This window comes from Dermacentor silvarum, chromosome 1 (genome assembly GCF_013339745.2).
Source record: "Dermacentor silvarum isolate Dsil-2018 chromosome 1, BIME_Dsil_1.4, whole genome shotgun sequence".
Classification (NCBI taxonomy): domain Eukaryota; kingdom Metazoa; phylum Arthropoda; class Arachnida; order Ixodida; family Ixodidae; genus Dermacentor; species Dermacentor silvarum.
This window is the reverse complement of record NC_051154.1, coordinates 346,104,436-346,124,006: the sequence shown is the minus strand read 5'-3', so window position 1 is coordinate 346,124,006 and position 19,571 is coordinate 346,104,436. Positions and strand designations below refer to the sequence as shown.

Below are 19,571 nucleotides of genomic sequence, written 5' to 3'. Positions count from 1 at the left end.
ACATACAAAACATTTAGTTGCGATATATCCTTTGAATAACCCCAGAAAGCATAAAACCCATTTTGCTAAAACAAAACAAAAACAAACAAATAATAAAAAAGATTAAAAAACAACTTAAACTTTGTCACCTAGAGAGTACATTTGTATCCTCCCCCCACCTGAAAAAAATTCTTTATAACTATAAAGTAATTATAGTAATTAATTATAAATTGACTGTCTGAGCTACCTACAATTTAAGCTATGGTTCAGTGTGTCGAAGACACTAGCGTGAATTTCGCTAACTTTCCCACACTTATATCAGCATTTTGAGCTACCGAACTCTTGTGTGTCAAAAATGTCATGTTGGGCATTGTGAAGATAAACTAATATCTCCAAGTCTAACTCTTGTCCTGTCACTTATTTTGCTTCTGCCCTCCTGGATTTTATGCTGGTTTCTGTTCTAAAACAATGCAGCTCTATTTAAAGTATGCCAATTACAGAAATGAATTGAGAATATATTTGAGTCAGTTTTCAGAATATATTAAGCTAGTACAAACAGGGCACTTATCACTGGAAAACACCAGAATGGTGGCGCTTGTTCTCTTGAGATCGAAATGATGCATTTGTCCGTGCTGCTGCATGAACTTTGGGAAATGTCATCCCGTTTTCAATGTGCTGCCCTTTTTGGTTGCATCGCTCGCACACATAATAGCCAATGTGGCCAACAATACATTTGACGTAGCTCCTTGCAGGACCATCGCAAACCATGACTCCAATGCTCACCCGAACATGAACATCTCCTATGCTTAACCCCTCAGAGGTTAGGTCGGAGTCTTCTTGCACATATGGCTCTAGGTAGTCCTGCAGACATAGCGTCTTCCCTGCACCACAGTACACACTGACAAGAAATGGCGGTGATGCCTCCACATTTTTATGCGGCCCAAAATGGACCAAAAGGCAAGCTGGCTACTTTTGTAAAGAGGGACTCCGTCAATGTTGCCTTGAAGCTTCAGTTCACTTGGGAACTACTTGCCCCGGCTGCAACACTTGAAGAATTCCTTCTGCAAGGCCAAAGTGCACAAATGAACCATTTTGCTCCACCTGAGCTTTGCGCTCAGTTTTCAAAACTGTCCTAGCATCTTTTGGAAGGTCAGAGATGACTCTTCGCCGGCAGAAATCGAGGACATCGGTAATGCATGCATGCGTCATATTATGTTTGGAAGCAATTACAGCAAGCTCTTCACTTGCAGACAGTTATTCGGAAAGTACATGAGAGAGCATTGGACTACAAGTGAAGGCTATTCCCTCATCTGGCCCAGTGAAGCTGTCTGAAGCGAGAAAGTCATCAGACTCATCACTTGAATCGTTACCTTGGGGACCTCCTTTGTCACTTGAGCTGCTATCAGTCGCTGTGCTCACATGAGGACGTACCCGCACTATCTGATTGGCATTCTACAAAAGAAGCTTCTTGTCTACAGACGTCGTCAACAAAGGCTTCACTTCTCGAACGCTCGTTCAACCGTTTGAACGGAGGCTCACCACTGTCATCCGTGGAAATTGAACTTCACGATTGTCTGCTGGTTCCCGGCTTCGGAGGCGAAAGTCGCTTTACACGAGAACTGTCTGCAGAGGTGAAGCTTGCAGCTTCGTCGTTGGACAAGGAAGGCCAACAAGCTGCGCGAGTCCTAGCTCATTCATTATCTTGTATTCCTTTCTTACGACTCGACATTTCCTCCACTTGGAGGGCATGATGAGCGAGAGGGATGAGTCAGATGCCGAAACCGCAACGCTGTAGCCCATGCCAAAAAACGCAAGATGACAGCGAGGCGAAAGCGTGGACAGCAGCAGTGCAGTGGGGCAGTCAGTCACAGCAAGGAGCAGCCGACCTGCAAACGCATGAGCCGAATCGAATCGAACCATGGAGGAAGAAAAATTTCTTCCTCCATGAAAGAAGTTTTTATTGCGATAGCAATTATATGGACACTTCAAGCAGATTTCTGCCGTCGTTGTCGTGAGGTTCGTATAAAGTCCAAGGGCGATAAAATCTTGCAACCGGGCGCAAGGGGAACTGGGGACGCAATCTCCCACGCGAAAGGAGCAACGCGGGAAGGAAGCGCGGAAGGGAGGGGGGGGGGGGGAGCCGGCTTCTACTTTGCCAACAAATGCGTTCATGTACTTTGCGCTTTGCGCTTGGTTCTTTATTATGTTTGCGCCGGTACGGGCTGCCGGTGTTGTCGCGCGCACCGTATCTTGCAAGCGACCTCCAAACGGCTCTGACCTTTGTATGCGCTGTGCATTCGGCCGCTCAGTTTTCCCTTGAAGCGATAAACCGCACGAACCTTCGCTCGCTCGCTGCGGCAGCTGCGTTTGCTGCCAGCGTTTTGACAGTGGTTGTCTGCGGTCATCGAGTGTGATGCTTGTGCGCGCTGACACCACGCTTGTTAATTCAGTTAGTAAGTGAATGTGTCCAGCTTTATGCAGCCGATAAAACTACTATCCCTACTCCGAATAGCTCTCTGCTAATTCGCTATCGCCATTGATGCTTCGCCTTTCGGGCGAAACTGCGACTTTTTTTTCCCATTCTTCCATGAAGCGAACGGATTTTTTAAAGACCCGTTCGATTCGCCTGCACCACTGTGAACCAGTTCGCGCACCGATTCACGAAAAGCGCCGCACACGAAACGAATGCCGAAGTGCAGACCCGGTGCAGGTGTGTGTTTTGTCCGACCAATGTGCACGGCTTGCGTTAAATAGGTCTTGAGCTGCTGGTGTAATCGGCTTCAGAGACGTTAATATACCCGCGCTTGCCTAGACACGGCAGATACCCGTAAGCTGGGTTTTAACGGCGCTTGTGCATGTGTGCTGTGTCGTCTGCTGCGCTGCTGCTTCGCAGCCTGTACCACAGTGTATTAGAATATAAGGTATGTGTACATTCTAGGACACTGTACCTGCACGACTGCACAAAGTCGGCACCGACAGTAGAAAGGGCGCAGCAAAATCGCGTACCAGCCCTGCACCTTTGCTGTATATTTTGAAATGAACGACGGGTTTCTCATAGAGTGTTCAAAGGCGCCATTGCTGCATCGCTGAAACGAATGAGCTGTTAATACAGGTGAATAGAACGTGTCAAAGCTACGTTCGATTCACCTACACCACCTGCAAACCGTAGCGAAGCAGCCACTAGTACACTCATGGAGGAAAGTATTTTTTACCTCCATGAGTACACTCTACAGCCACGGAAAGCTGGATTGCGGATCGAATTAATACAAACTTTAATATACATATTTTTTTTCGTTTTTGTCATTCAATGATTCTGCTGCGACCCACGCGACTTGAACGCGCTTCCCGGTATGCTTGTTTTTATTGCGTATCATCCGCCGTAATTAATTAAATAATAATGTACTTTTTTTGCACTGGCAATTCGAGAGGTGGCGCAAAAAAAAAAGAGCGTTGGTTCCTCGGTTTCCTCTCTCCCTCCTTTTGTCCCGGAATTTGCGCCATCGCCATCGACGACAGCCTTACCTTGTGCGCAACGTGGTAACCGAGGAGACTGAAGTCAACGTGTGCGTGAGTATGCATTTTTTAATACGAGAGTTTTCTTGTCGTGATTGTACCTTATGTGCATTCTCATCTACGGGTCAACGTCGTGTGCGAGTATTTACGTAGTTAATGGCGCGTGCCAAATATGCAGGGAGCGCACGTTTGGCTAGGCCGATCGGTCGCGTACTACGTGCGCTCGAGATGAGTTCAATCATGCGCGCATGTTATATACTCCGGAATGGCATTGACTAGACCGCTTTTTTGATGCACAGAAAGACGCTGGGCGTAGATTTCATGCACGACTTGTGCGATATAGAGGTCTGTCGGGGATCTATGCGCGTGTTACCCGGCCACAAGCACCATCTCCTGCATCGTTTAGGGCAGCGGAGTCTACACGCAACCGTGCCGGCCAGGAAATAAATTAGCCGTTTTCGCGAGAAATTCCGACGTCACTGCTGCGGTGGTGCCAAACAAAGCTATGTGGATTCAATGCGAACATTAATGCACCTGAAAAATAATCTAAGAGACTTCTTTATTGCTCGGCGTGGCCTAATGGCTCCCTGTTCGTCCAGTACGAGTGGTGTGTGTTAGTGCCATAGTATGAGATAAGCATGTAACACTTCGCTTCAGCCAAGTGTTGTTCACAACTTAGCGTAAACTTTCACCGCCTTCCGCTAGCTTTGCTCTCGATGGGAGACGAGCTTAATTGTACCTCGTGCAAAAGGATACGTGCTCTAATGAAACCGCCGATTTCGCATGCTTGCACAGAAAGCTCTAGCCTTATGCAGTGGATCGACCACATGAATCAAACGGCGCATGTAAATAGCGGAGCGCTTGTGGCACACATGGATCTTTAGCAAAACCTCTAAAACAGATTCGGTGCATAGAAAAAAACTTCTCAATTGCAGCGTGCGCCGTACTCGACGCGGAGACTAGGCGCAGAATGACTCCTTATACGCACGGCGATTCTGATGTCATGCCAGCTTCCTTAGGCAGAAATTATGAGATAATGTGCAGCAGTCAACACGCTTCTCGGCAAGTCATGATGAGGTGGTTTACGTCAGTAGTAATAGTTCTGCACCTAACTTTTGCACCAATTGCTTATTCGTAACAGTCGCGTTTCCACACAGACGATTTTTGTTCTTCGTGAGACCGAAATTTCATTACATATACAAATTCATGGGTGTTAAGTTTCGTTAAGCAGCTGGTCAGGGAGGTTTGCCGCATGTTGCCTGCTCCTGGAACATGTGACAAACCTCCCTGACCAGCTGCTTTCTGCAGCTGCCAGCAGGCAGCGACACAAGTTTATGCTAGTGCTCTCGTTGCAGCAGGTCACATCCCCACAAGTGAAGGCAGATTTTCACTTTTTTTTCTAAAAACACCAGGCAATTAACTGTGGTAAGTGTCATCCTCAATGAAGGCGACCCCGAAGTGTGATCGTTCTGGAAAATTTCAGCAAGAACAGTGCAGTGATAAGTTCAAAACCTTTTTTCGAACAGGCGCAGCGAAATTATTCAGCACCCTGTATAAATTTGACGTACATATCACGGCTAACCTTATGCTCGGCTGTCTTAACCGACTGTTGAACTTGTACCTTGAACTCATATATACCATGTAAATCTAAAGAGTAGTATTGCCATCTCTTCTAAACAGCTCAAGTTCAAGATTATGAGTTTATGAGGGCAGTAACTGCAATGTATTGTTGCAGCCCTTTCACTGTCTCATGGCTGTATTAAGTGCTCATATGCTAAATGTACCAGTTACTGTACCACGCTTTCCTTTTGTTTTGACCTAATATTGTGTCGCATTAATACGGTTCTTTTTTCTCGTATTATTGCACCAGCTAACATTGGATAAGTAGGAATGACATTGTGTTGTACCTAATCCTTGTACCTGTGACCACTACCCTCTGTAACAAAAAAAAACCCTGATGGTATAGTGTCCCAGCTGTTATGTAACAAGCTTTAAAAATACATAGATAATTTTACACAAATAAAACCAAGTGCAGGTTATTCAGAGTCCAGTTGAGAAATGGCCAGTAATTTATTAGTCCTTGGCACCTAATTAGTTATAGCTAACTCTTATAATTTAGTCATCTATCTGTTAGGGTGTTGATCAGGAAGATATATGATATATTAGAGTGACATGCTTCTAGCAAGGTCCACATCATGTTTCTTTTTTTTTCTCGTGGAGGGAAGCCTGCAAGTATGAAAACTGCCATGCGTCAATGCACCCGTGTGCAAAAGGTTGCTGTGCCATCCAACAGTCTCAGCGGGGAAAGTTAACTGTTCTTCTTTCTGGGGTTTTACGTGCCAAAACCAGTTTCGATTATGAGGCACGCGGGAAAGTAAACTGCTTGTTGCAGGCTAACAACTCGGAGCAGTGTATTTCTTTTATGTTGGTATTTCATAATATCGGGGAGCTGTTGGTGCATTGCGTTAAGAATATTTATGTTATTGTCAATGACAGGGCCAGCTTGCTTACCCACTAAGACAGTTTGAGGGCCCTGCAATTCCATGCACATGATCTTTTTCAAATTTCATGGGGTGGGGGGGGGGGGGTTCATTGCTCAAAAAAATAAGCACACAATGTGTTCCTCGCTGGAAACGGTTTGTTTTGGTGTCGCTTATGATGCTCATCTGCGAAATTAACATCTTCACAATTAGAACAAATAAAAAGTTGGCTCATTGCTTTGCTACTTGGATGACGTGCACCATGAATACTAGCACTTTTTCAACCAAACTCCAAAGAACATGCACTTTGTTTTGTTTGTGTTGACTGAACAGTAATTTACTGAAGCAGAAGTACTTTTCTCTTTAGTGTCCCTTTAAGACCACGGTGGTCAGGACCAACACAGTTCGTTTACCTCCCCCCCCCCCTGTTTCTTTAAATTAAAGTTTGTGTATGATGCACTCTGGTATAGCTGTTGAAAATGTTGCAATTATTGCTGACAAGCACCATTGTTGCACATACAGGAAAGTAAACAAGCCTTCGCTGTTTATTATTATGCATAATTTTCCCCCGTCTAGCTTGTAATGCCTACATCTGTAAAATTACCAATGGCTTGAATATTAACAGCACTCTTGTCATTTTATGGCTGATATCTTGCAGGTAAAGGTTGCATAGTTTGCTGATACCTGCCTTAAAAGGTTGCATAGTTTGCTAAACATCTAACTTTAAAAACTGTGCACCAAGAGGCTTGCACCTTTTGGCCAGTTTGAATGTTGCCATCCCAAGTTATACCAAATGCAATCTGCATTTTTGCGTTGAAAGGGGTTTGTAATAATAAATGATTCATTGTTTATTGAGATTTGCAGGTGCTTGACTGTCTCCGATATGTAATAACACTGACTGTTGGTGGCAGTGGGTGCGACAAAAAACTTGCAAAGAATATAAAAACAATGACAAACTAATTCTTTAGTGTCATTCTACAGTTCCTGAGTTATGTTAACTTGTACCACTGATACTTGACGTCATCAAAGCTGTGCCAGCTTGTTCACAATGTCTGCGCAGTTTGCTGTGGGCATTCACAGAGGTCACAAATATCTTATTCATGACATTTGTCTGTTGAATGTAGCCTGCACAGCTTAACAGGTTGCTTGTCGTTCTAGTGTCTATTATAATCTGTTTTGAATATTTTACTTTGTTCAAAGGCACTTATGACAAGGCAAAGGGAGGGCCAAGAAGGCGGAATGCGAGTCGGCTGTGGACACCACGGAGCTGTCGGGTAATTGCTAGTGTTTTTTGTTTTTTTATGCTCATGCTTATGTGAAAGGGGAAGGCAAACTCAGAGCAGGGTTACATTTACAGAGCAGTCGCTCTGCCAACTGGGCTGACCAGGAAGCTAGAGGTGACAGCTTCAGGCTAAAGTGGCAAGTCGAAGTGCATGCAACAAAGGTTACCAGGATACCGTACAGTCACTTCCAGATTAATATAACCTTGTGTTGACATGTGCTTGCCTCCTGCATAGCTCTCTATCTGTCCCCAAAAAATGGCGGTGTATGGTTGAGTATATTGGATCAAAATGTTCTTTCTTTTATTAGAGAACTTTTTTTAAGTGGCTGCATTCTTTTTCTTTTTTTAAAAATCTCCATGCTACTTAAACAGCCCACTTTTTCTTTTATGACTATACCTTTGCCTTGAAAATTTCTGAATTGTTGATTTAGTATATAGTGGCTCAAAAATAAATGTACGTGCATAAACGTTTAGGCATTGAAGCTGGCCATGGTGAAGAGGGGCGTGCTGCTTCACCTCGACTGGAGCTACCTGTACCCCATAAGCTTTCCATAAAATAACCATGCAATGTGTTTAACTGACCAGCTCTGGTCTATTTATTAGGCTTCTCGAAACTAATGCGGTCACCATTAGGGTCAAACATGTGTGCGATGACCAGCCAAGTTTGAATTAATTTTAGGATTGGTATAACAAAAGTTGATCCCATAGAAATCTATAGGCTTCAGCAGGAACCTTTGAATGGAATGTAATATGCTGGAGTCAGCTTAGGAAGTAGGCTGTAGTAGCACTTTTATTTTGCATGTGGCTGGAAAGATTGTCAATGCGTTGCTGTACAGATCAATATGCACAAGTCGGCATTTGTTTTGGCCTATCTGAACAATGAATTTCTAAAAGCAGATGGCACTGAAAAATAAACCGAGACCTTCTTGCGATTTGTGCATTAAAGCAGCACTGAACCACCCCTTGATCTTGGCAAGCAAACACGTTCTACATGTAGCAGGAGGAACTAAGAAGCAGTCTGTAAAGATAGCTTTCCAGAGGGCTGCTCCTCACCATTTTTTTAAATGCTGGCTAGCTTCCAGTAGGCATTATGTGGTCAATTCTTTTGACAAATTACTTGTGTTCATACCCTGTCAGATTTATTAGAGAGAATTAGCAAGTGGGTAATCGACAATTGCCAATGCATCGCCACGCCGTTGTCATTCTTAGAAGTTTTGTCTGATACCCATCTTGAAAAGTTACCATAAGTTTCCTTCGAAAAAGTAAAGGTGAGGTGTGATAGGCCTGTCATTGCTACTGGCACTGCCCCGGCTTAAGAGGGAAAGTAAATATTATCCTCCGAATGCCTTCGTTTATGAGGCCTTTTCAAATATTTTTAAAATTGTATTCCTTGGAAAAATGCTGCACTCAACAGCAGAATGTGTTTCTCAAATCTTGGAAAAGGGCTCTCCAGGGCCCCTTTAAAAGTAATTATCAAAGAGGCTACGTGCTAGAACTCTTCTAGGAGGGCAAGTTCAAGTTTGAAATGTTCGCGAGAAGTTTAGAGAGTTTCTATGATCTGAAGAATGGCCCATCGTATGCTGAGCTGTGATCCTTAGTCACACGCAAGTTTGGAAGGTGAATTTATAGGTTCTGAGGAGATGATGTGTGAGTTTCTTTACATTTTTACACAGCCCAAAAAGTCGAATAACTTCGAGGTTGCTTTCATTCTGCAGTTCATTCTTGACATCTAAACGTATGACAGAAATGTTATCTGTATCATTCTGCAAAAAAAAGCTCTAGGCTTTCAAATTGGTACATTATTTGAAATGTCTCTCTCGCATCATTGAGTTTATGAAGAGAACATGTTCAATGGCTATCATAAGTGCCACAGGTATGGTGCAAAGTTTCTGCAGGCAGATTTTTTCCAATCTTGAGATGCTTAATCAAAAATGATGGCGCGAGGATGTACAAGGTCTGTCTCAAAAGTTCTTGCCATACGTTTTAAAGAAATAATTTCGCTAACTTTCGGACATATTGTGGTCACCTTCAAAGTACCGTACTTTCTGGTGTATAAGACGCGCTTTTTTTCAGAATTTTTCGTCAGTGCGTCTTATAGAACGGTGCGAGTTATAGTACGTTTTTTTTCCCCGGGAAAATTGCCGTCAAAAACGCATTCGATGTTATGGCCACGTGAAGCGCGCTGGTTGACATAATTGCTGCAAGTTCTGTGCGCGCTATCGAGGTGCCGGGTTCTTGTGATCGAGTTCCAGAGCGCTGTGCGATGAGGACTGAGCAGCAACGCAAGCGGCGGCAGGTCGACAGCGAGTCGGCCGACCCCGAATTCGTTGCATCTGCAGATCGCTGTCACGATACAGCGCGCGCCGCTGTGCAAACTACGCAGTTGCTACCAGCATACAAACCGCCACCCCCCTCCCTTGTGCGCGATTCGGCTCACCGTCGGACGCTTTCACTCGCACATACAGGGTATGGCGCGCGGAGACGATGTTATCGCCCTTGGACTTTATACGGAACATCGCGGCAACCACGACGGCAGAAATGCGCCTGGAGCAGAAATATATGATACCCTTACTACAGTGAACTAGAAGCACCCTTACGCTTGCGCGTGACCCACGTTCACGGAAGAAACGTCACAATTTTTTTTAATTGCTTACCGAACGAAGAGGTGCGTCTTATACACCGGTGCGACTTATTTGCGTTTTTTTTTCTGGAAAAGCTGCCAGTTTGAGGGGTTGAATTTTATAAAAGGTGCGACTTATAGACCGGAAAATATGGTACTCCCCATTAGACACAATACAATGGTTCCACCTCTCCTTTTATTGCTGGAAGCACCCTTGAAAGTATTTAAATACCTATGAATTTTTATCACCGAGACCTGTGCAAATCCTGATACTTTGCATTTACCAGAGTGCTCTGAAACAACCAAATATGCCATAAATGTACCGCTTCTGCTGTGAAGTAAATAATTTTGTTTCAGCGATGCTGCTGCGGGTGCAGCTGGAGGTGCGGCAGCAGAACAGGGACGTCCTGGATGAGCTGCAGCAGCTGAGGCATGAAGTACGGGTCGTGTCTGAGAGGCTGGATGAAACAGCCTCTCGACAAGACCCGTGCAGTGTCTCAGCCTGCCTTGTCGACGGTGCCTCCAGTTCTTCCTCGGCTACCTGCCGGCAATATTAAAGAAGTAGAGGCAGCCGTGCGGGATGAGGCTGTGGCTGCCACCTTGGTTTGTACTGCCATTTTATTTGTAATTATAAGGCTATGTAACATGTGGAAGTTCTGTGCTGTTTCATGAAACATGGTGTGGGTTCTATGTGAAGGAACTTTGCATCGCACACATTAAAGAGCTCATGGAAATAATTAATTCCCTGCTGTATAGTTTCTAATGACATATTTGGACTGGACCTTAGTTTTTTTAACATGCATCTAAATCTAAGTTTACACTAGTGTTGTTGCAATGAGACCTCATCGAAATGTGACCCTGACTGCCAGAATGAAACCTTTGACCTCGAGCTCAGCACCGCAACGCCATAGGCACTGAGCTACCGTAGTGGCTTGCTGAATCGGTGATTTCCAACAGCTCTCCGTAGAGATACATTCATGAAGCAGGAGTAAATCGTTAATAAAAATCTATTGCTGATATAAAATGCAAACTGTGGCAGCTTTCTATAGAAGGACACAATGCAGAGCACTTGTGAATAAATTCTTTTTGTTGGAAGAGTTGGCACATCGTGAATCATAAATAGCAGTGCAAACAAGTGGGACACAGTACAGGAAAAGGGGTGCAATGATGTTCTGTATATACTGTATTTACCTCATTTTAATCTACAGTTTTGTTTTCTAGATAATAGAGTTTGAAAATTGCATTGTAATTGGATATGTAATGAAAACTACATTTGCAGCAAGTCTAGTGTACCTGTTGTCGAATTGCCTCATTGCACTAACATTTTTTTTCTTGTGCTACAAGCCCATGAAGCAAACTCCTAAACTATCCAATTTCATGCAATGGTTCAAAGCATTTTCTAGAGCACTAGCAATTACTTAAGATTGTAAACCCACATACCCTGTGGCCCCTGTTACTTTTTATTCCACTACTCTGATTTTTCTGTACTTTGTTTTATCTGCTACTATGCTACATTATGTAAGAGAATTTATGCTCTTCAGATTGAATAAGTGAAATACCCTATTTACTTATGTAATGGACGCGCTCGCATAATGAACGCACCCCCAACTTTCGTCGTCAAAATTTCATTTTTTTTTCTCCCGTGTAAGAAACGCACCCTGAACTTGCTGCCGTGAAGTAGGAGAGACAGTACGATTCGGCGTCCGATATGGCATTCAGTGGGTACGATAATATCAGATGCCGAATTGTACGTGTCTCCTACTTTTATTGCGGTAGCAATCATATGGACACTCCAGGTGCATTTTTGAAGTCGGCGCCAACGATCGTGGCTTTATCCCGCGTTGGGGGGAAGAAAGCGGGTAGCAAACGCGCCATATTTCGTTGTGTGCATGGCGCTGCTGGGAGGGGAGCGAGGCGGCACAGCAACTGCACATTGCACGGTCTTGCGCGCCCTATCTTGAAAACGATCTGCGTCGGAGGCTGAGTCTAGGTGCGACGGCGGCTTATAGGCTCCGTACAGTCGAGTTTGCGGCTGCTCTGGCGCCATCTGGCGCAGCGACGCAGCAGTGTTGGGAAGTGGGCGCCGCAGCTCGGCCGGCTCGATGAGTATTCTTTCCCGCGCGCTACATTTCGTCTCGGCCACGGTTGAAGCCGTTTTGCTTTGTTCACCAGCCTCCTTATTTTTTTATACGTCTTGAGACGGTGCAATGGCATGCGCTTCATCGGCAAGCGTCGGAGGTGAAAAAAAAAGGCAAGTGGAACCGGCGATACTGCTGCGTAAAGGTCTGTCACGACCACGAAGGCCAGCCCGGGATAAAGTTGTACATGTTTCCTGGCAAGTCTTATGAGATCGAACGGCGAAAGAAATGGATCGCAGCTGTGAGGAGAGTAAAGTAAGTCAGCTTCTTTGATATTTGTGAGAAGATTTTGTTCTGTAAAGCGTGCTACACATGCGCGTTTCACAGCTCGTTGTGCGACGCCAGCGGCCATGGCCAGCTGCTGAACATTTAAAAGAAATTCGTCACGACTTTGCTGATTTGACGACTGCTTGCCGTTGTCTTAGCATTCGGTATGATCAGCATAGCACTGGCATGTGCGATGAGTAATATTTTATGCCAAGGAAGCCTATTTTGTGCTGGCGAGCACTAATTCGACGATCCTCGTTTCGGCCGCTGGCGCTTGAGAGGCGCGGTTTCACATGGCGCGATTTTTCTTGTGATATACATTTGCGATGTATCATTGTAAAAGCAAAGTGCGTATGCAAGGAAAGGAATTCGCAAGCGAAATCGTATCTTGTGAAAGGGGCCTAATGAGCCTCGATCATTGTACATGGTGAAAAACGAACATTCGCGTCATGTAAATTAAGATCGCCTAGTTAATAAATCTCGTTTATCAGCGCAGCAGGTGGCTCCGACTGGGTCCCAAACGAGTCAACGAGGATAGCATGCTCACTGCCACACGATCCAACAATCCGAATCGTTTAGCTCACTCGACATGACTGTGCTGACGACAGCCTACGAGTGAGTGTGTAGCTGCACGCGGTCCAGATCGAGCTGTATGACAATCTAAAGTAACAGTGTGACAGGGGCATCAAATGATAAGCCGCGGCGTACAACGCGCCGGAGCGAAATGAGGCATGCATTGCCAACAGTGAGGCGTCGATTAAAAATCGGTCGACTACAACGTTTTCAGGGTGCCAGTTTAGTGACTTCAAGTTTAGTATAACAGTAAGCTTTACTCACGTGAAGGATGACGTCGTATACTTGCTTTCCCTGTTGCGAACGGCACTTCGTGTGAACGTCCACGCCGTCCACTTCTTTCACACAAGCAACATGCGAAGCAGCGTAGAGCTTGCCTCCGCTGGTTAACGCTGCACCGTGAAAGTAATCGTCTATTCCTTTAATAGGCCTGAACCCCGCAAAAACTATCTGTGACATCACAGAGGGCCACGCTTGTACTTTCACGTACACACACGCACAAAAAAAAAGAAGACGGATCGCGGATATACGCGCGGCTTTCGGAGGCGTGTATACGTAGTTCCGAAATCTCGCTGTCTTGCCCCCTTCCCAGTTTCGCGCCGCCCGCCACATGCGACGCTGAGCATCGCGCCACCGCTGCTGCGCAGCAGCGCCGCCTGTTCCCTGTACGGAGCCTGAGCGTACTCCGTTATCGCGCTCAGTTTGCGTTGAAGCGATACATGGCATGAAGGTCACTTCGCTCGCTGTTGCTGCAGTGCTTCCTCACACCAGCATTTCGACAGTGAGTGTCCGCGGTCATCGAGTGCGATTGGTTCATGTTTGCCTTTGCGCGCTGACACCATGCTGGTAAAATTACTTTGGAAGTTTATACGGGCAATAGAACTACTATCCTTACTTTGTATAGCTCTCTGCGCATTTGCTATCGCAACCGATGGCTCACCTTTCGGACGAAACTGCGGCTTTCTTTAGAGGTGGCCGCGGAAAAACAAATCGTTCAAACTTTTACCCTGCATAATAAGCGCACCCCCCCAACTTTCGCATATTTTCTAGGAAAAAAAAGGGCGTTCATTATGCGAGTAAATACGGTATTGTAATGGGGGTAACCCATTTTCCATGCCTTAATGACAAGGGTTGGGAAAGTCGGTCAAATTGCGAACAGCTCGAACCATTGCATTGAACATTCATGGCAAAAACAGATGCTGGCCATAGAGAGAACACGGCCCCCGTGAAGGGCAAATAGCATTGTTTAATGTTTTTTCACCTTGGTTGCCATCTGTTTTGTTTTTTGAGATGATTTTTCCCACGCAGTTTAAACCCACAATAATTAATGCAGACAAAAATAGTGTTGTTGAAGGGGTTATATGTTCTGCCTTCCCCATGAAGCCTTGTTCACTGACATAGTCGTTGGCCATATGTCTGTTGTAGCTGAATGAAATCAGTAATAGTCAGTGAACAAGGCTTTTGTGTAGAAGCCGAAACATCCTTTCGACAAGCAAGTCGAAGCAAGTGTCAAACCTTCCGATGTCTTACGTGGTTGCCTTCTGTGCCATGATGTCATGAGAGGGAGAAAGCTGAACGAAACTTGGCTGTAGAAAAACTAGTATAAATTATGTATTTAGTGCACTCTGGGGTTTTCCCAGTGCACTGCAGAATTCTCTCGGACCGAGATACTTTTTTGCCACACAGACCAATTGACGCATGAAATTTGGGAGGCCTATAGAATACAGAAAGCAGGACCAGGTTGCATTAGTCAGCCTGCAATAGTCTTCCAAGAAAAAATTTCCTTTTCAGACCACGCAAATCGTTGACAGCGGAGCAGCGCGATGGTTTTTATTTTTGTTAATTCATTATTTTTTAGTATCACCTGATCTAACCACGAGTGCATGTCATAAATTGTTCACTGCCTTCCAGGTGTATGTGCAGTTCAACTGTTCATAAATTCGTTCATTCAATAAACTTACCAGTTGAAAGTCCGCACTTGTGGTGTGTCTACGTCTCCCTACGCTTTCAGGACACTGTTCCTTATTTACCATGAATAAGAGGCCTATCACATGGCTTTCTATTATTGTATGGGGTTGATGGCATTCTTATTAGTATTGAAATGCAGTCCACATTTTCTGTTATGTTTTTTACCTTGCAATATGCTGATAAGCCTTCGTTTGTGGTGAAAGTGGCACTGCCTTTGTTTTTGATGAGTTGCTTGGTAAGTCTATCGACCGAATAATAACGGGCGCCAGGCAGCCATGATGTAGGCGTATACTTGGGGGAAAAACGCTGTACAAATGTAAGAAGGTCTGTACGACAATGCAAGCTTGTTGTACCAGCTTTATGTTTTCAAAAGTGGTTGAAAAGGCCAAAATGTGAGCAGTTAACTGCAGTTCCCCTCATCCTGTGAAAGCAGAATGATGGGCTGCTTTCACAATTTGCGAAGCTGCAGGTGCAAACATTGCTGAGGGTTAGCTTTTGGTTACCACAAAACTAGGTATTTGAAAACTGGTTGTCAGTCCCTTTAACGCAAAATGTGAAGGTGTGAAAATACCATGTCGGTATGCCTTTAAGCTGTTTTGTGCCACACATACGTAGATCTGACTTTCCTGCACTCTAATGTCACATCCCCTAATTATGCATTGGGAATTTGCATGGGAGTAGAATTGGTGCGCTTACAAATGATAGTGAAAGCTTGGAGAGGTAGTTACTATGAAACATAGTTACTGTGCTAAGGTTTATAAAACACAAACATGAAATGCACAGAACAGACAAGACCTGACGCACTTCGTGTTTGTGTTTCTTCCAGTAACGCTTAGGTGTTGTGGAGCACATTTACAATTAAAGGGCATTGCATCACAAACCTCTTCCAGCAAATATGTTTTGCTAGCTAAAAATTCACTTCACTTGCAATAAATTATATTCTGGTAGTATTGGTAGATTTTTCAACTTGAAAACATTGCCACATACAATGCTCATTTCCAAATCTCTGGCAATTTTTGTCTTTTGCAGCGCAAGCACCTCCTGCAAATAGGAGGGAAGTCATTGCGCGAGGTGGCATCGAATGCCATGAAGGCTGTAATGGCGCACCCCGTCCAAGTGCTTTACAGCTTTCATAGCAGGAAGGGGAAGAGGGCATTCATCAACTTGAAGTTATGCCAGATAGTCACAGGTAAAGCTTCCTTAGTCATCCTTTTGCATTGTTGAAGTATTTTGTATACAGCCGAACTCCTCTACAGCGAAATGGCTTGCATAACAAGAGATTGTCCTTGCCAAAATCCTGTCTTTCATATGAATTGTCAACTTCTACAACGAAGAAATTTAGGCGTCCCTGTTGGCTGATTTCATTTTTCACTATGAAAGCGACATACTCAGCCACCACTGCCCTTGCAGAAATTGCGAAAGTGTGCTCTACATTAGCACCAATGGCAGCTTAGGTGAATTGCTTGACGAGCATGCCGATGAATTGCATCATACCAGGCAGCTTACACGTTTAGCATCAGCGGGTGAGACAGTTGAATATGTCTCGGTTAGTAAAGACTTGGTGTGATCATCACTGATGACGTTAACGCTATGTTAGGGTGGAAAAACAGGAATGTCAACGAAGGCAACAGCGATGAAGATCCTGTAAATGGATCAAGAATTTTCATGGTGGGGAAGGCGATAGCAGCATTTAATTATCCACAGGAATACTTTGCGTATCCTGCATTTCGCCGCTGAGCATGCTGTGAACCTCGATTCAATAACGTTGGCTGCGGTTGCAAATTCTGTCAGATAAACTGTGTGCTAAAGACTTAGCAACTTATTTCACTAAGTCTCTTGAGTTCATGTTAAGGTTTTCTTTTGTTGAATGTGTTTGCCTGCTCTATTGTGGGTGATCTTTACGGTGCATGTTGTATGGACTAATTGTGGTCTTTGTATGGTTGTGTGCACATGTCATCTGTGCGAAAGGGGGGGGGGCGACCTGACAGAAGCACAGGACTTCATTAAGAGGTGGTTGCCAGGGTCTGTGGACAGGGGTGTTGGCAGGAAGAGGCGTTTCGCAGAAACGCTTGCAGCAGAGAAGCCCGATGATCCCTCCCTTTGGGGCAGGAATCATTGCCGGCCCACTGCTGCCCTCTCCCTGCCCCACCCTAGCCCTCAGGTCCCTGGCCATTCCACTGTCGGCCCCTCCTGTCCGGCTGCTGCTGCCCCTGCTCCTGCAGTCCCTGCCGCCCCTGCCCCTCCTCCTGCTGCTACCCCTGGAGCTGAGCACCCCTACTGATGCCTGCATCAGTTCAAGAATTGTATTCTAAATAAATTATATTTTCGTTTATGCTTTGCGTGTGTCTGCAGGAAGTTTCCTTCCCGCACTTATTTCCATCACGTTTCCTTCGCTACTAATTGTATACTCAGTAAGCTAGCATATAAGCAACAGAATGGCCGAGTACAGGCTATGCTTGAAACACATTGGATGCAAAATGGCTGAGCACTGGATAATCTGGAAACGCGTTTGATACAGAATGGTTGAGCACTGGATATTCTGGAAACGCGTTGGATACAAGATGGCTGAGCACTGGCTATTCTGGAAACGCATTGGATACAAAATGGCTGAGCACTGGATATGCTGGAAACGCGTTGGATACAAGATGGCTGAGCACTGGCTATTCTGGAAACGCGTTGGATACAAAATGGCTGAGCACTGGATATGCTGGAAACGCGTTGGATACAGAATGGCTGAGCACTGGATATGCTGGAAACGCGTTGGATACAAAATGGCTGAGCACTGGATTCTTAAAATACACTGGATACGGAATGGTTGAACACTGGCCCTATGCTCGAACTACATTGGATACTACAATGGCAAACTGTACGGCCAATCTTGGCTCGAACAGTGGGTGGACATTGGTTCGGGTTGCACTTTGCCATGATGCCAGGATTGGGCCTAAGTTCGTACCAATTTCTGCGAGCATTGGACCATGCTTGGCCCAGTGCTGTTGTGCTGCCTGGGAACCGAGCCCGGCCCGACCCTGAAGGCCGAGATCGGACCTTCGGCTTTTTACCTGGCCATGGGTGGCCGCCCGATTTCCTGCCGAGCTCATTTTTTTGCTTGGGATATATATATATATATATATATATATATATATATTGTTGCACTATATATATAGCGCAAGACAGGGGTAATTCGAGATCGCAGGGCGAGGCCTTCGTCCTGCAGTGGACATAAATATAGGCTGATGATGATGATGACGATGATGATGATGATGATGTATTGTGCTGTCAGGATGACCGAGCGGTTTCGGGACATCAGGGCCCCTTTCTTGCGCACTGTGTGTCAGATGAGAATAAGCAAAGCGCTACCAGATTTTTTTGTTGCCACAAGCAGTATTCCTGGAATGCTTACGGGGTTCTTTAAGGAGGTTGTCTCCTCTGTGCGCTTCCTAAGCGTACGTTTTTCAAAATATTACCCGAGTTCTGTCCAAAGAAAAAAGCTGTACAGTGATCTGTGTGACACTGAATTTCCTGTTCCTTTATATAGATCCCTTTACAGAGGTATAGCCAGGCCCAGAATGTACTAAAAAGGGTAAAGTGTATGCAAATTCCACCAGGGGTAAAAACCTTTTCTTTTTCAAGGTTCATACAGGAACGCTTTCAGTAAAGACAGTTTTGAAAGAAAAGGGTTTTTTTTTTGTACCGTGGGGAACACATTGCTTAATCTGTAATCAACCCGAGTAAATTGACCACGTTTTTCTACATTGTTGGGAGGGAGTGTTCTTTTGGGATGTTATACAAAGGACAGTTAAAAAAGAATTCCCTCTAGATCCCCACGGTATCAGATATCTAGCGATAGAAAACGACGATGGGCTTCCTTTTGATCTGGTAATGCTGGTTGGCCTTCACAGCCTCTGGCGTGCCAGAATGTCTGGTTATTACTGTGACCCAGACGCACGACCTGTGCGAATGTACTTCCGAGAGAGTATAAACGCCTTTCTGGAGGTGCAGAAAGCGCATGATTGCCCCCCGGAATGGTTGTCGAGGTTAGAACCATTGTCAACATTAAGAGAATTTTGATGTGATTGAAATCATGATGGTTGGTAAGTATTACATATGCTTTTCACGTGTTACTTCGTTGAACTGGGGTGTTGATAAATGAGTGAATTTTGCACTTGCGACAATAAAGAAAAAAAAAGGATGACCGAGCGGTTTAAGGTAGGTTGCGGTGCGGTCTTCCGGGCGTAGGTTCGAATCCCACTTTTAACACTACTATTTTTTTCAATGTTGAAAGTTGTTTTTACATTTTGTATCAAGACTTATTAGTCCTCCGGCCTGCGGCAATGCGAGCGTCCGCTCTTGCGCAAGCGGATACTGCTGCCGTTTGTGTCCCGGTGCTACGGCGGAAGCCGCGGTGACGGGCGCCGACGCGAAGCGGCGGTCGTTGGGGTGTTGCGGAGCGCAGCGTAGCAACACCCCAAATAAAAAATACTGCTCCAGTCAGGTAGACTGCTCCCTCCCTGACAGTAAGATTATATTTGGATCATCAAAACAGTGATGCGTTTATTTAGGAATAGCATCGATCCCTTAACAGCAGCCTTACTTGTGCCTTTTTCGAATATTTAAGGGCACCAGTTGTACTTACGCATTCCCTATACTTTCTGCAGAGAAATACCTAAGTGTTTAGCCCACTTGGTCACGTGACTATCGCAACCAGGTAACCTGAGGATCGGTCTCCTCTCTTTCCGCGACGCCAAGCGCCG

General features: G+C 45.1%; 1 long non-coding RNA gene across 1 annotated transcript; it reads left to right on the top strand.

Moving 5' to 3' along the window:
- The first annotated feature begins 7,195 nt into the window (after window positions 1-7,195).
- On the top strand, window positions 7,196-17,146 carry LOC125942346 (uncharacterized). Its single transcript, XR_007465022.1, has 3 exons — window positions 7,196-7,246; window positions 10,232-10,477; window positions 15,850-17,146. It is a non-coding gene; the product is annotated as an uncharacterized LOC125942346 (long non-coding RNA).
- Window positions 17,147-19,571: the final 2,425 nt, after the last annotated feature.